The sequence below is a fragment of the Sebastes fasciatus genome, chromosome 15 (assembly GCF_043250625.1).
Source record: "Sebastes fasciatus isolate fSebFas1 chromosome 15, fSebFas1.pri, whole genome shotgun sequence".
NCBI classification, from domain to species: Eukaryota; Metazoa; Chordata; class Actinopteri; order Perciformes; family Sebastidae; genus Sebastes; species Sebastes fasciatus.
In genome coordinates this window covers 10713814-10731339 of record NC_133809.1, presented here as the reverse complement: position 1 = coordinate 10731339, position 17526 = coordinate 10713814, and the positions used below count along the sequence as shown (strand labels likewise).

The 17526-nt window shown below is 40.1% G+C and overlaps 1 protein-coding gene across 4 annotated transcripts in view; it reads right to left on the bottom strand.

Annotated features, from left to right (window-relative positions):
* The window catches only part of ppp2r3a (protein phosphatase 2, regulatory subunit B'', alpha), a 73183-nt gene extending 68202 nt beyond the window's left edge, over positions 1-4981 (bottom strand). Inside the window, exons 1-2 of one of the 4 annotated variants that reach the window (XM_074661449.1) lie at positions 4687-4981; positions 4313-4457 (exon numbers count right to left, since the gene is read on the bottom strand). The gene's annotated coding sequence lies outside the window, so the exon portion shown is untranslated. Of the gene's footprint in view, positions 1-1122; positions 1255-4312; positions 4458-4686 lie in introns of those variants that run through there. The other 3 variants (XM_074661450.1, XM_074661448.1, XM_074661451.1) reach the window with 3 other exon arrangements.
* Positions 4982-17526: the final 12545 nt, after the last annotated feature.

The following is a 17526-nucleotide window of genomic DNA, read 5'->3' as shown; positions in this document are numbered from 1 at the left end:
AAGGAAACAGGGTGTTATGAGTCTACGTTTTGTGACTCAGCCCACTGATCCCACCTTCATCTGTCTGCACTAAACCCCCACAACCACAGTCATTACTCCATTACATCAGGACACTCCCAGTATGTTCCAATGGGAAGTATCGTTGCTAGGCACTCACTGTCCTTCTACACCTATGTGAGAAATGGATAAAACCCAGATTAATATCACACATGCATGCACACACACACACACAGTTGTGCACACAAAGCTTGGGAACAACAAGCACCTGTGAAAAGACGCACATCTGTGAGGGACCATTGGCTCATATAAATGCAGATTCAAAACGGACTCCGTCGCCCATCCACCCACCAATCCACCCACAAACCATCCATTCGAGCTGCAGCAGACCGAGAAGCTGATCAGTCAATTTATCTAGAAGTTAAAAACACATAAAACAACCTCCTCCGCGATGTGTAGATCAAAAGAGCGGAGAAATCGAGTCTGAGACGAGAAATGGTTTAAAGCGGGGAAGGCGAGGGCTGCAGCTATTAAAATGTTCCGTCATTTAAATGGATCAATTGATTTCAGTGGCCCTGATAGATGTATAATGATGGGAAAAGGCAGCATCTCGTATCAAGAATGACAACTCTGGCTCTGGCACTGAAAAATTCCGTGCTCATCATCCGCTTATATGAAAGGATTTCAGTCTGAAAACCACAACTACCACAACTGGAGGAAGGAGGATGCAATCTGTGAGTGTGAAGTTACTCATCGCGGGTTGAGATAAGTTTAAACACAGGAGACGTCTGGCCCCGAGCCAGTTTCACATCATGTTTCACACCAGTAAAGCATTCTTCTGCATCAGTCCATCCATGAGGAGAGGTGAAAAACACACGTTTGTTTCTCTCATGTATACATAATCACACTTCAAAGATGTATTTCGTCTTTCTGCTTAAAAACACACAAGTTCAGATTGAGAAGAAGGTGCAAAGCACACACTGTTTTATTACAGACCCGTCATCAACACATGATCTGTCTAGGACTGCAACTAATGATTCTTTTCAATATAATTTAATCTGGCAATTATTTTTATGATTAATGAATAGGTTAGCCTATAAAATGTAAGCAAAAAATGCCACTCACGTATTGCTAGGGCTGCAACTGTTCGTTGTCGATTATGTTCTTGATTAATCCCAAAAGCCCAAAATGATGTCTTCAAATGTCTTGTTTTGTCCACAACTCAAAGATATTCAGTTTAGTACAAAAAACAGAAAATATTCACATTTAAGAAGCTATAATCAGAGAATTTTTAGTTTTTTTTCTGACATTTCCAAACAATTAATCGATTAATCAAGAAAGAAAATCGACAGATTAATCAATAATGGAAATAATCAATAGTTTAGGTATCAGAATTGGCACTGGGAGCAAATCCTTTGAGTATTTTTGCCTATAGTTTGTCACAAAATTGTCATTAAAAAAAACAATCATAGTATATATGTCATAAAAAGTCACAAAAAAGTGACAGTATTCAATTCAATTCATTTTTATAAAGCGTCAAATCATAACAGAAGTTATCTCGAGACGCTTTTCATATAGAGCAGGTCTAGACCGTACTCTATAAGTATAGTATGCCATAAAAAAAGTCATAAACAAGTCAAAGTCATGCCATGAAAAGGTCCTAAAAAGTGTCAAAAAGGTTATAGTATAGTATGCCATAAAAAAATGTCATACTATATGTCACAAAAATGTCATAGTAAAGTTTGCCATAAAAATGTCACAAAAATGTCATAGTATAGTATTTCAGTTCAAGGTCTGTCACTGATTGTGTTTCTGATTATAATGGCTGTGATGGTGTCTGTGGATGAGTGTGTGTGTGTGTTAAGGAGTTGGTGATGGGATGTTTATGCTCTCTCACACACACATACACACACACTAACTTCCACATTCCCCACAGTTCATGCAGAGCGGTCTTTGTGGCCTTCCAAGAGTCAGTGTGTCCAGCCAGGCTCGAGTTACAGCAGACAAGATCCTCTCACTCCTTCTCTCTCTCACACACACACACACTTTCAACTAGCATCCATCATGTGAACAGGCCAGCAACAAGAGAGCACTGGTTTGTTCTTCTAACATGTCCTTCTCTGACTCATGCCAGCCATTCTTCACAGTCTAGAAGAGCAGAAAAAGAATAGCCATACAGCAGAAAGACTATCTGTCAAGCTGGCTGTTGTGTCAAAGTGCCCTTCAGCAAGACATCCCGACCAGCATCTGTAGTGATGCTATGAGACAGTTTGACGCCCACTGTGCTCATCTATAGAAAAAATAACACCTGTAGTTTAGAACAAAACCAGAGAGGAGAGGACTACATATTATATACTAAACACATATTCACACACACCGTCTTAACTGGACTTGACGGAGCTGAAATGTAATGATGTAACGGATGCATGTAAATGAGACTTATAGTTGGCATCAGCATCAAGGAGAAGAACGCGGTCTAACTTGAGAAGACAACGTCACAGTTGCTATAGTCCTTCTATTCGTGGAGCGTTGAAATAAAGTGGATTTCAGGCTAATAAGCTACAGCAGCCTCACACATCATGAAATCAAAGCAGGGAGGTTATTATGGTTTCATCAATCATTGAAAAAGAAAAGTCATTAAGCTGACTGAAGATGGGCTCAAAATGTGTGTGTGCATGTCGCATCTATTCTCGGAGAATTCCAGAGGGGAGACCCTGTGACTGACCCCCACCTCCCAGGATCTGACAGGATATCACCACCCGAACACACACACACACACACACACACATATAGATATATATATATAGGCACATGCACATAGAAACAAACAAATGATGGGCGTGTCAAAGGACATACACACAACTTGCATGCAGCGGAGACACACAACAGTGATAAACTGCATGTGTGTATGCAGGCTAGCCACACCTAAGTTGATTTTATGTTCTTAAATGGCATTAAATGCATTTCTTTGCCTTGTGTAAAGCACTTTGAGTTGCCTTTTCTTTTTAAAAAGGTGCTATAGAAATCTTATTCAGCACGTACAATGACTAAACGGTGCTTTAAAGTCAAATATCAAGCTCTAAAGACAAGATTAATAGGATACTGGTTTGACAATTAGACCAAAAGCTCCCCTAAAATTTTAAATCTAATCAAAATGAGTGTGAAAACATCTGGTTTTAGTGCTTTCTGTTCAAACACAACTCACTTTTTGGACTTCTGCAACATACTACAGTCTGTATCTTGAAATCTAGACAACAACACATGTGCTTTAAAGTCAAATATCAAGCTCTTAAGACAAGATTAATAGGATACTGGTTATCCAATTAAACCAAATACTTTCCTAAAATTACATTCAAAAAGAGTGGGAAAAATCTGGTTTTGATGCTTTATGTCCAAACAACTCACTTCTGCAACATACTAGAGTCCATATCTTGAATCTAGACAACAACACATGTGCTTCAAAGTAAAATATCAAGCTCTTAAGACAAAATGAATAGGATATGGTAATGCACTTACACCAAAAGCTCCCCTAAAAGTAAAAATCCATTCAAAACGAGTGGGAAAAATCAGGTTTTGGTGCTTTCTGTCCAAACACAACATACTATATTGTCATACTATCATGTATCTTGAATCTAGACAACAACACTTGAGTTGTGCTTTCTGTCCAAACACAACTCACTTTTTTGACTTATGCAACATACTATAGAGCCAGTATCTTGAAATCTAGACAAAAATACATGTGCTTTAAAGTCAACTATCAAGCTCTTAAGACAAGATTAATAGGATACAATTACACCAAAAGCTCCCCTAAAAGTAAAAATCTATTCAAAATGAGTATGAAAAAATCTGGTTTTGGTGCTTTCTGTTCAAATACAACTCACTTCTTGGACTTCTGCAACATACTAGAGTCTGTAGTCATAGGATACTGATTGTCCAATTACACCAAAAGGTCCCCTAAAAGTAAACATTTGTTCAAAAAGAGTGAGAAAAATCTGGTTTTGTTGCTTTCTGTCCAAACACAACTCACTTCTTGGACTTATGCAACATACTAGAGTCTATAGCTTGAATCTAGACAACAACACATGTGCTTTAAAGTCAAATATCAAGCTCTTATTAGACAGATACATAGGATACTGGTTATCCAATTACACCAAAAGCTCCTGTAAAAGTACAAATCCATTCAAAATGGACAACATACTATAGAGCCTGTATCTTGAATCTATACAACAACACATGACTAAACAATGTTTTTTAAAAGCACATAAATCAAGGAGTTAAGTTGACAAAATGCAGCAAAACCAAAAAATGAAGTTACCTGTGCATACTTCAATGCCAGCCTTTTTTCTCAGGAAAAATGAGACTCCACTCACATGAAACATGAAATATAGTGCTAGTTGTTTTTGCAGGTTGCCCTCTCTTCAATGATCCACAACAATCTGAGCCTCCAATCTTCAAACTTCCTGTGACACAACCAGAGGATCCCCCCTTGAAAATGTGAAATGCACACACACACACGCATGCATAGGCGCGCGTAAAAGAGGGACTACTTTAATAATAAACACGCCCTGGTTGGTGATCAAACAGCCTGCAGCTGACTGATACACGAGAGAGACAGCTGGAGGAGGAGATGGTATAAACACACGGTAAAGTTTGTAAACAGAGAAGAGGAGAAAACACCACATCTCTTACCTTTTCTCCTCCTCCCTTCCTCCTCTTTTCCTCCACTGCTCCTCCAGCCGTCTCCAAACTCTGTCACGACGAGGCTCTCCTCTCCTCTCCCTCCGCCGCAGACTGCGAAACCTTAAACAGCCGCTTCTCTCTGCTCTTCTCGGTAACCGGTGGAGCAGCAGAGACACACGGTCGCTCCGACATGCAGCAGCTCTCCGTGGGATTGAATATGTGTATGTGTGTGTGTGTGTGTGTGACAGCTCATGGAGAGAATGAGCAGAGAGAGGAGAACCAGAGGAGAACCGGGGAACTTAGGGGGAGTTCCCGTTAACAGGCAGGCGGGGCGACGAGAGTGACAGGCTGCTCAGAGTCTAGCTCCACAGACCATTTCTCTGGTAGTATAGTAGGTTATATATTCAGTATCTTATTAGTACTAGAGGGGGAAAGTGTAGTATGTGTAGCCTACTGTAGGATCTATTGTTGCATATAATGTAAAATGAATATAAAGTGGGATACTTTACATTGTATCTCCATGTGTCCAAATAGTACATTTATATACTGTATACTTATAGGTAGCCCATGTCACAAAACATATAAGGTCATAAAATATGATAAGCTATTGCTATAAATTAAAGCCACAACCAACAATAATTTTCATTATTGATCAATCTGCTGATGATTTTTTATTATAAAAAAAGTGAGATTTTCATGTTTTTTTTATTATAAAGCAGGCTTAAGTCTTATATAGTATCGAAACACTCAATCCACAGTGAAATACACACAGACCTTATTTATTTATAATTTCTTTATTTTTGTATTTAATTTGTTTTTTCTATATCCTTTCTAATTCAATTGATCGTTAACTAGCCTACTCCTTTTGAGTATGGTTCTTTTTCAGTTTGTATGTGGGTTGGACAGGGAGGGAATTTGGAGCCATGTTTGTGTGAGTTTGTGTTTTGTATGTTTTGTATTTGGTTAACTAAAAAAAATTTGAAAATAAAATATTCGAAAAAAAAAATACACACAGACCGTATTCAGAAACTCTGCATTTGAAACAAGCTGTCAGGATTTCTGCCCATTCGTAATGTCACGAATATACAATATTTAGACCCTAAACACAATTTTAAAACGTAAACATTCTAAACGTGTCCCAGTTTATTTCCTGGTTGCAGTGTATGTGAATGTCATCAGCTGACAGGATGTACACATGGACCCAAGCTGTTGCCTAGCAACACAATTCTGTTGCAATTCCGCCAAAATGCGCTAAAACGGAGCATTTCAGACAGAGGGTAAATACAGGCATATTCAGGCCGACATTATGAGGAAAATAAAGCTTTTTTGAACATTACAGCATGTAAACATGTTCTAGTAGAAACTCAAAATACAAGTATGAACCTGAAAATGAGCATGATATGGGACCTTTAAGTAATTGATAATTTGGTCTATAAAATGTGAAAAACTGTCCAAAAACCCCAAACATCTCAAATGCATCAGAGTAAAGCAGCCTCACAAGAACTTTAAAATTGAATTTAAAAAAGTCTAATGTATCATTTAAATCATGGAATATCAAAGAATCAGTAAAGACAACACTTAGATGTAGCTGTAAATGTATTTTTTTTGTGCTGGTCCACTGGTTAAGTGAATGGGATATTTCAGTCAAATCTCCTTTCTGGCTATTTAAGGTCACACATCGTGTACATTTTTCAAAAAAACAGACTTGATGGGATCTACACATCGGTTTCAGTTATTTGTGACTAAAGTGAATCAGCTGAGAGGACCTTGACTCATCTTTTCCGGGCTTGTCCTAAGAGAGGAAATATTGTATTTATTCATTCATAATTTGAATAATATCTAATCTAAAACTGCCTGACGAGACACAGCAATCTTTAATGTCATGTAAAGCTAAATGCTCAATGATATGGTTCCCTGTCTTTATTTGGAGGAGAGTACTCCTCATCTTACTCGCTGTAAATTTGTTAAGATTCGGGGGTCCTTTTTATTGATTATATCAGAAAGCAAATGGACTTGACTGCCACTAAATAGTGAATATTGATTTATGCGCCCCTCTTGAGTGTGGCTTGATGTACAGTTTATGAAAGATGTACCTTTAAATGTGTAGTCATTGGACATCCCCGGACTGTGACAATGTACAATATGTACAAAATAATTACAGCTGCGTAGGACAAACAGTACAACTGGTTAACACATTGGGGTCCAGGAACCATTACAGGGTCTTTTTAAAGAAGCCTTTTAATTTCACTACAAAATTAAGCCTGTGAGATAACACGTGAAAATGTCTAATTTAATCACGGACTGTCACTATATCAGTGTTTTACACCAAATCAACAACAAAGCAGTTACTCATTTGGGGGCCTGAGCTCTAATGTGTAGCTTTTAGTGGTCCATGAGCTTAAAAATCTTACAGTCTAAGTGTGTGAGATTTATGCCTTGGGCCTCTTATGATCAATAACTTATGAATTATTAAACGGAAATACAGTGTTCATAACAGGCAGCAGGTATAGTTTAACCACACAGCTTATTTAGTGTGCTGTGTTAAGAGAAAGTGAAAATCTGCTCCCATCACACATGCACGACCTCATGCTATTAGATCCACATGGTCAAAAAAGGGGGTTGATGGGACTCCTGTGTCCTGCATCAATGTTATGAGAAGTGGTGGTGACGCCGGCGCCGCTTGATCGTGGACTTGAAACCACAGTTTTAGCAGATGACCCCAAGAGGAGGGGGAAAAACTAGCTAAAACGGGATATGGTCTGTGGTGGCGTCGTTGCTGGCGGTGTGAAGTTACCGTGCCGATGAGTGAGAGTAAGACCTGCTGATGGACGATGTGCGGTGGATTTGATTTAAAGCACCCTGGCTCTTTACACACACACACACACTCACACCCAAGATCGCTCTCCAAATCCTGATGGAGTGTGTCTCCTATAACAACATTACTGTCACAAGGCCTGCATCACATGACAAGAAGGGCCCATTTGTGTGTGTGTGTCTATATATCTCTTGGATGGTGTGTGTGTGTGTGTGTGTGCATGATGGACGGTACCTTGTTCTGCCCACAGGGTAAAAATAAACACTCAATCAGGGGAGGAGCCAGTCCAGCGTTACAGAGAGAGGACCGGATAGAGGGACGAGAAAGAAGTTGCCCTAAACATTTTAAACCTCTTACACAACGAGTCCCTGATGGCAGCAGAGAGCACAATACAATTTTACCCTGCATCTAATTTAGTTTGCCATGCCCGGGAACACTTCCCAGATACATTACCGCATGTATTGAACGCAGGAAGAACAGCAGTAAAGGGAAACCTTAAAGCTTGTTTACCCATATTACCTTAAACACATTTTCTCATTTACCATTAGTGGTATTTAGCCCCGGAGATGGATTTGGATTTAATTGCACAGCTTTTAGATGCACAGTCTTTGTGATTTATGCCTCCACCCCAATGCAATTTAATATTGTTGTGGTGCTTACAGCATTGAAAAAAGAAATAAAGAAAAAAAATAAATAGTGATATATGAGTCCAGAAATAATGTCCCCATTGCTCTGGATGATCCACAAACCTCGCTCTGGACAGTTTATTGGAACTACTTTCTACCCAAGTTCCTTATTAAAATATTTGACAGGGAGGTCTGTGGGTAATCCAGAGTAAGAAGGTTGTTTATGGAAAAGCCTGAAATGAAATGCTGTTTAACATCTAACCTAAACTTAGTTTTGCCACATCTGTTCACTTTAGCTCGGAGAAGCTGCAACCGAACATCAAACTAAATGATAGCTTTTACGGGTTATACATTTCAATAATCACAGACTATAAACCGCGTTCTTTCCACTCTGAGTATTAAGAAATATCACTAAAAAGCCAAAAAGTGTGGACGCGAGTCACATGGGACTCGAGTCCGGCTCGAGTCACAAATTTAATGACTTTACTGTAGACTCAACTTGAAAAAATAAAGAAAGACTTGCAACTTGACTCAGACTTTAACAGCAGTGACTCGTGACTTGATACCTTTCAGCCAAAGATTAAAAAATGTGTTATTTAAAAAGTGTGTGCACGAAGACGATCAACTGCCCGGTACCGGAAGTAACTCCAACAGCATCGGAGATGTTGGGTTTATTTACTTTTTGAGAGATCCTTTATGGGATTTCTTTTGGGGAAGAGGATCTACTCGTAGGGGGAAAAACTGAAATGAACAAACTGAATTTATATATTTTGTTGTTTATTGCTGAATCCCAGAAAAGTGGTGTTTTTTTTATTATTTTTTTGGTGAATATTATTAGGACTTGCATTTTATTATCTTATACTTAATTCCCCAGATCCACTTTGGTTGAACCAATCTGACAGCATCCAATCAAGTTGCAGGAGAAATCGGCTTAGCACCTCACCTAATTTTAGCTAATTTTGTCACATTAAGAGAGAAAATGCAACTTTAATTCTGTTGTTATCCGTGAAAATAATTACTAGTGCTGCTAAGTGAAACCAATAATCAGCAGCTAGTGGCGAGCTTTGTTTCATAATGACAGTTAACAAGCCTTTTGTGAGGGAAATCTGAGGAGCGGAGTATCAGCTTTATTCCAGAGAAAAGAAAAAACACCTTGTCTAAAACTGAAACAAAGACTGAGCCATTCGGACCTGGTGAGGGCTGCTGCTGCGACACAGAGCTGAAAAAGAGATGGAGGAGAGAGGGCTGTAGGGGTAAAAAAGAAAAGGCGATGAGGGTGCTGACACATCCTGACAAAATGGAACAGGGAGTGTCACTCAGCACCTCAAACACCAATACTGTATATGCTGTACATGAGAGCTCGCCTGCAGAACAAGGCACCTGGATCTAAGCTTCTGCTGAAAGCAACAGATGCCAGAAATACAGCATCACATATAGCGCCAAGGACACAAAGAGGTCACACAATCACCCACACTTTCACACACGGTCTAGCTATCCAGGCTTGAATCTGGCAGACGGAGGTGAGCTTATTACGAAGCCACAGTTAATAAAACCCTCGACTGCGCAAGCATTTTTACAAGGTGAGCCCTCTCGCCTGCGTATTCGTGAGTGCTCATTATCAGCAGGCTTCGTCGAACTGTGCATCTTTGTGTGTTAGTTTGGGTTTTGTCTCCACAGGGAAATGTTAGTAAAAGGGGAAGAGTTTTATTAGGGTGTTGCATGATACCAGCTGTCTAAACTGGCTCCTTTCTCTAAACCAAAGAAGCTTTCTTCCTGTCTTCAAGCCGCCCGACTCTTCAGCGAGTGTGCAGCTTCTCAACATCTCCTCCGCTGCAGCTCCCGTGTCCAAATGTTCTCATCATCTTTGCATGTTTGAGGCACTTAAGCTACAAATTAGCTTCAAGCAATCCCGCAAGCCACAACCACAGACTTATGTGCTGATAAACTGGCAATCGCTCACATATTTATTTGCTGGATGTGTGTTCTGAAAGTGCCCCCCCACCCCCCACCACCATATGTGTGAGTTATCTGCCTATTTATCTACGTATCTGTTCTGGCTGCTGCCTACTGCATCAATCACACCCTCTCACCGCCGCAACAGCTGCCTCTTGTCAACGTCGCTCCGCAGCTGAGGGTGAGGGGAGGAGTGCGAAACCGCGTTTAACAGCCTCGGTTCTGGCTGAGGGGAATGTGTATGGGGAGAGGGGAGTGGGGGTTAAAACCGAACATCAGGATCCCATTTAGACCAGAGAGAGGCTCATGGGAGTGGGACGGGGCGTCGGCCGATATGCCAAGGAGGAAGTGCGATTTCATGTGTGTATGTGTTATTTTTTTATGCATGTTTAATCACAGCTGCTGTGTTAATCCCTGCAGCCTTATGAGCTCTGCTCTATTGTCTTTAATGTGGTTGTTTTTATTTGCCACTGTTTCCATTGAAGTGTCATAATGAGGTTGAGCGGGTGTGTGTTTGTGTGGCGAAAAGGCTGCAGCTCTCCGTAGCAGAACAGTACAGCACTGTCCTCAAACACGTCCAGGTTAAAGGTCAGAGCTGAGGCATGTGGCTGTCCACATCAGTCCCTATTTGACACTTGACCTTTGACCTCTCTCTCTGCCCAGGCCGGCTGCCAGCCTGATGCTTTTTCCAAACTGTGGGATGCAGAAACTGGAGGAAACTGATGTGCTGTCTGCTGTTGGCAACAGTGAACGGACTGTACCATCCGCATCCCAGTGGAAAACTTGAGTCTGACAGTAGCTAGATATGAGCTGGAGTTGGTGGTGGAAAGACTTAGTTGGGAATGGAGGGGCGGGGTTTGAAAATAAATGGGGAGAGAAATTGTGAAACTAGTGATGAAGAGCTTGTGAAACTTTTTCCCACCTCTTCAACTGAATCTATTACTATCTTTTTGGCAGAGACCAGATCAGACCAGGTGTTGTTTTCACTTTCACTATCTCCTCCTCTCATTTACAGTAAAGCCAAGACTTTAATTCAATTCCTGAAGATATTGTTAGTCAGAGCCTGTCTTAGCTCGCCTTCTGGCTGTTTTGCGTGGGCATTTAATACAGTAAATGAGATCCGGAAAATCTCTGTAACTTGTTGTTAGCTGGCCTGTGCACTATGACTCAGAATAGCCTCTCACATCATTATTTCTTTATCTGTTTTCAACAAATGATGTGACAAAAATAAAAACAGAAGTAAAATGTAAAAGTATAGCTACAGACTAATAGTCTACGGACTCTGTGAGGCTGTACTCAGCTCATAATGACCATGCTAACATGCTGATGTTAAGCCTGATGTTAATGCTTACTATGTTCATCATCTCAGTTTAGCGCATTAGCATGCTAACATTTGCTAATTAGCACTAAACACAACGAGTACAGCTGAGGTTGATGGAAATGTGATTCGTTTTGCAAGTATTTACAGTTATTACAATTCATCCTAAAGAGATGACCGTCGCCATGTTCTATTTTTGTGCAACCGAACGCTGAATAAGACATTTTCAGGCGAAAAAAAGTTATAATTAACTTTGATGAACTGAAAACACACTGTGAAAGGGTTAAAGTTGTAAGACAAAAAAACGGACAGCTACCAGACAATGCCATTTTATTGACCTGTCAATCACAAGGTAGCCACGCCCTAAAGCATCCCCTGCTTTATGGTCTATTTGACTCTAAATGGGACCATAATTTACTAAATTAACATCATGCTGTATTGAAGAAGACTTGAAACTAGCAATTGAGACCATAAACTCATGTTTACAATGTTTACTGAGGTAATAAATCAAGTGAGGTCATTTTCTCATAGACTTCCATACAATCAGACTTCTTTTTGCAACCACAGGAGTCGCGCCCTGCTGGCTACTAGAGAGAATGCACGTTTAAGGCACTTCCACATTGGCTTCACTTCTCAGACTCGGAGGTAGCCCTCTGGTCTGTGCCAAGTTTTATGGCAATCCATCTGATAGTTGTCAAGACATTTGACTAAAAAACAACAATGTCAACCTGCTGATGGCGGTAGAGGAAACGTCAGGGGATAACCTAAGTCAGTAGGATTCATCCGCTCTGAGTCTGAACCATGAATATCTGTACAAAATGTGATGTCAATCCATCAAATAGTTTTGAGATATTTCAGTCTGGACCAAAGTGGTGGACCGACCGACAAACTGACCATCAGACAGACACTGCCACTAGCACGGCCAAACATCCATCTATCTCCCTATCGACTCAATAAAGGAAATGAAAACCACATTACACATGTACTAACAGCCGAGCACAATGTGTGAATTCAGTCTAAGAAATGATTGATTCCATCATTATCAGTTCTTCTGTTGCTTCATCTTGGGTTACAAGACTGATTGCAACTATTTGTGGCCTAGTTTAACTAAACTGTTAATTTACATAACACACATGTGGCAGAACAATCAGTGCGTCAGCGTTCCTCTTTTCTTTTCCGTAGCATGCCACCAACATACTCAATAAGTCATCAGACAAATTAAGATAAAGTAAAGGATCTAATCAAGAGTGTTTACAGTATGCCATTTAGAAACAGATTAGCAACATCCCAGCATAATGCTGTTGATGTATTGAGCTGGAAACTTACAGACGATAAAGCCGAATGCTGAAGAGCAGAGAAGTAAAAACTGCAATAGAGATGAAGAATTAAATATGAACCGATTCTACCCTGCTAAGATGATGACTGTGTTTCTTCAGCAGCAGAGCAAATAGCCTTCAACCAATTAAGAACATTGTGTGCTTGAACGCCTCGCACCAACAACAGCATGCCACCCAGCACAAAACTGAGCCTGCTTCTGTTCCCGTTCTGTCAGACGTGACACCGTGCAGTTTGCAGAGGGCAGATAACAACAGGTTGTTGTTTGTCATTTCAGAAATAGAGTCTGTGTTGCAGATGAAGCACACCAACTGGCCTGCTGTCCATGACATTCCCGAATGCCACAATGCATTATTGTCACCGTGTGTATGCGTGTGTCTAGTGTGTGCACACACACGCAAGCACATAATGCATATCTCATATGTGAGGTATGTTTAAAATGATCTGTTGAAGGGGAACTCCACCTGTATTTAGATTTCCAATATCTTATTTCCATGGTCTCATACTCAATATGTGTACTATCGTTCAACATACTTGTGTGAATAGTATGTATCTTTTCGGACGCACTGCAGTAATTTACTCTTACTCACTTCTCTGAGAGCCTCCTTGCCTGTTGGAGATGTGTAACCATGGTAACCCCTGACAACCTCATGTAAGAATCATAAAGTCTGAAATGATTTAAAAACTATATTACGCCCAGCAGAGTGGAAACTTATACTTCCACTCAAATTGAAGTGTTATTGATGTTACAGAGCTGTGCACCATTGTCTGTTATGAAAGTTGTCGTTACTAGGCTACCGCATTGCATTATGGGATATTTATGTCACCGTAGTGTCCAGTGTTTGCATACTGTAATATTTCACCAGAAATAGTATGCAATTCACGTACTATTGGTTTCATACTAAGGTTTCAGACATACTAAAAAATCTCACCCTGTTCATCGGTGTATGGAGCAGCTCCAGACTATATACCCTGTCACATCACAAATTTGAGTTTTAGCACTCTAGTTTTTGGATTTGGGAGAGAGTTGTTCATGTTTACTAATATTTTTGGAGTGTCTAAGTTTAATTATGAAATGGGTGAAGTCCCCCTTTAAATAAAATATGAAATCCTAGCTTTTAAAAAAAAAAAAAAAGTTAAAATAAATAAATAAACAAACAGGTTAAAAAAAGGAAAGTTGTCTTAACATTTCTAATTTGATTAATCACCTGCAATGCCAAAACAAAGTGTAATGTTTTCTATGCCATACAGATTCTGCCCTGTCATGACTCTATGCACACAACAAAGACACAAGGAAATTTGCATGTATGTGCTCAATTCAAAAGGTTTAAGTCTATTCAGATTTGCCCAAGTAAACGTGAGTGTAAAAATACTCCACAAGTAAAAGACGTACATTCAAAATAAAAAAAAAAGTGTCAAAAAAGTAGTAATATTTTCCTCTAACATGTATTGGAGTAGAAGTATGAAGTAGCAGAAGATTGGAATACTCAAGTACCTCAAAATTGAAATTAACCACAGTATGCAAATAAATGTACTTAGTTACTTTCCACCACTGATTTTCAACTACTTTTCTCCAGCTTCTACAACGGCAACATAGTCAAGAATGACTCTACAGATAAAGTGCTGGTTCCTCTGAATCACTGTCCACATCTCAGATTGCTTCAGCGACTCAAATAGAAAAAAGTGACAATGAAATGACAACTCAGTCTGATTATCAGGATGTAGATGATGTTCTATCTTGGTGGCTATTGTCATGAGATCAGAGAATAGGAAATGTACCAGCTGCAGCCTCCACTTTTCATATCAAAGACTCACTTCCTAGTGAGGTAGTTTCCTCCTTTACAAGGAGCAGTGGCTGTGGTCAACTTGAATTCATGCCAGTTAGATTTGAGGTGAAATATCACTTTATCCTCCTGTTGGCTCAACCAGTTAGTGGCTACATATTTAACATATATTCATTGCCACCTGCAGAATCATGAAAGTACAAAGGATCCTGTGAGGATATCATCTGCTCCTAACAAATATCCAAATAGGTCTTTTTCACCGCAGACATTTTAACTTGTCATAGTAGAAAAAGCAGGTGTTACTAATAAAATTAATGATGACATCGTTATATTCAAGTGTCTTAGTAAGCCAAGACAGTGATTCAGCTAAATGGTATTCAGCCATCATTAATTTCTATTACTTACGCCTGTGCACAGTAGGAATACTGTGACATGTCCTCTGTGAAAAAGGTCTGTTATCAAAGTAGAGGATCTGCTCCAGTTGAGTCGTTGCTTCCTCAGACATATCCGAGAGAACATTCCTAATTTTACGTGCACATTAGCCGGTCAAGATGATGTAAATGATGTGTGCAAAAGTAGTTTAGTCTCCGTTGAAACAGATTAAAAGAAAACGTAGTATTTGTCACCATTTTTGTCACGGTCACAAGCACAGTTGGGCGCGCATCAGCTTGAACAAGATATATTTGTTATCACTCCTTTTTAATCGTTTTAATCAGTGCCTATTAGCTTGTATTCTCTCATTTCTACTTGCAGCAAGTTGTTGCTTAACATCCGTTACGACCTTAACTTAATGTCTAGTGGAACACAAAAAAAATTTAACCTACACAGCAAGAAAAGGTTTCTGAAGCACTTTAAGTGTAACAGTGTGTGACATTTATATGAAAATGGTTAGAGAAATCAACTAATATTACAGAAACGAAGGCATCAGGGTCTCCAAGGACAAATAAACAAACAAAAGGACCAAAACTAGTAAATAAAAAAAGCCATTATTCTACTGAATCAAACAAAAAGACAATACTTATCTCTCTAACTTGTAGCCACAAATTAGGAAAAAAGCAGAAACAAAATAAATAGCATAAAGAACCCCTACAAGGCTTCTTTAATAAAGTGACACAGACCAACAAAGACAAAGGATCAAGAATTAACAGAGCCATGTCAACTCCAGTCTGTGTGTTCCAATACCCGTACTACCATACTATTTAGTATGCCAGAAAAAGATTTAGTACGTCCCAATACATAGTATGTCAAATGCAGTATGCTAAAAATACCAGGATGTCCCACTACATTCGGTCGCATTTTGCAGTATGCAAGCCAGCATGCTTTTCTGGCTATTCTGACCCACAATCCTCTGCACAGTGGATATATGAGCAAGAGGGTCAAAGATCAAGGCGCCATGTTATAACGAAGTAGTATGACCCAATTGTATGCATACTGCATGCAACAGTACGCACTTAGTAAGGGCAGTATGTACTAAACGTAAAAAGAAAAAGTATGCGATTTGGAACGTAGCATTTGTTACACCAGTTAATCAACAGCAGCAACAGACAGCTCAGAGGCCAAAAGGGCAGGATCACTGTTTCTGGGAGTAGATAAACAACTCCACTGATTGTTGAATGAGATTCAGGTCTGGGTGATCAGGCACTGAGAGAGGGGCGTGGCAGACCTGAAACACAGAGAGAGAGAGAGACCGCTCTCTTCCAACCAAGAGGCCAGAGGAAAAATCAGTGTACGTAACACAACATCCTTTCAGCCAAGTCCTTGATAATCAGAATACCAGATGCGGAGCAGTTAGTTCAAGGTGCTGTTTATTGGTAAAATCTCTTGCCATACTCCGCCCAGTAATTCATGCTCAAACAAATGTAAAGTAAGTGTCAAGAAAGAGGCTGAACAACGAGACAGGACTGCCTGAAATGGAAAACCTCCATTTCTGCCTCCTGCGTTAAGTCATGTTAAATGACCATAAGTGTAATTCCAGTCGGCGACACAAGAGAGGCCCTCTCTCTGCCCTCCATACCACAGACTGGAGGGAGACGCCAGACCAGCACACAGGAGGGAGGGGAGGAGGGCGGCAGGAAGAGGGAATTTTAATGCACACTCCTCACACACACACACACACACACACACACACACACATACACACACGAAAGCACGTATATCACATTAACGTTTACAATCTAAGCTTTCTGCTGACGCTCTCGTTCAGACAGCTTTTTGGACAGAGAGCAAGAATGGCATCTGTGTCTGACTTAAGGTGATCTTTGGAGTGTGACCCCCCCCCCAGCAGGGTCGTAGGATTTCAAGATGACCGCAAAGAGTTTGTAGTTTCATGCGTCACGAGGAACACCACCAGCTGTGTCAGATTTAAGTGTACTGGTTGCAACGGTGACACGTTTTAAAGTATTAAAACTTCCACTTCTGCAGCACAATCCACCTTCTGCTGTTCATCCCTAAATACTTGTTTCACCAAAATATGCATAAAAAAAACCTACATACCATTTCTTCTTTGATCTATAATTAGATTGCACTGTACGGTGTGCTTACTTAAAGTTGTATTTCATAGATGAAATCAAATCAAATCAAATCAATTTATTTTTGTATAGCGTCAAATCACAACAGAAGTTATCTCAAGACGCTTTATATATAGAGCAGGTCTATGACCGTACACCATAGTTTAGAGACCCAACAGGATCCACCAAGCGCACTGTGGCCAGGAAAAACTCCCCGATTACTGGGAAGAAACCTGGAGCAGAACCGGGCGCAGGGCGGGCGGCCATCTGCCGAGACCGGCTGGGGGGATAGATAGATAGAGTGAGAGAGAGAGAGAGAGAGATAGAGAGAGAGAGATATAGAAGCAGCCACAATAGCAGTCTAGCAGCTGTAATAACTAATACAAGTAGGGCTGATAACACAAAACCAATAGTGGTGGATGGAAAGAGTGATAATACAACTATCGGAAAGCCAGCACTGTCCAGCATCTGTCCTCAGTATGTCCATGTGTATTGGTGTGGGACGTCCCTG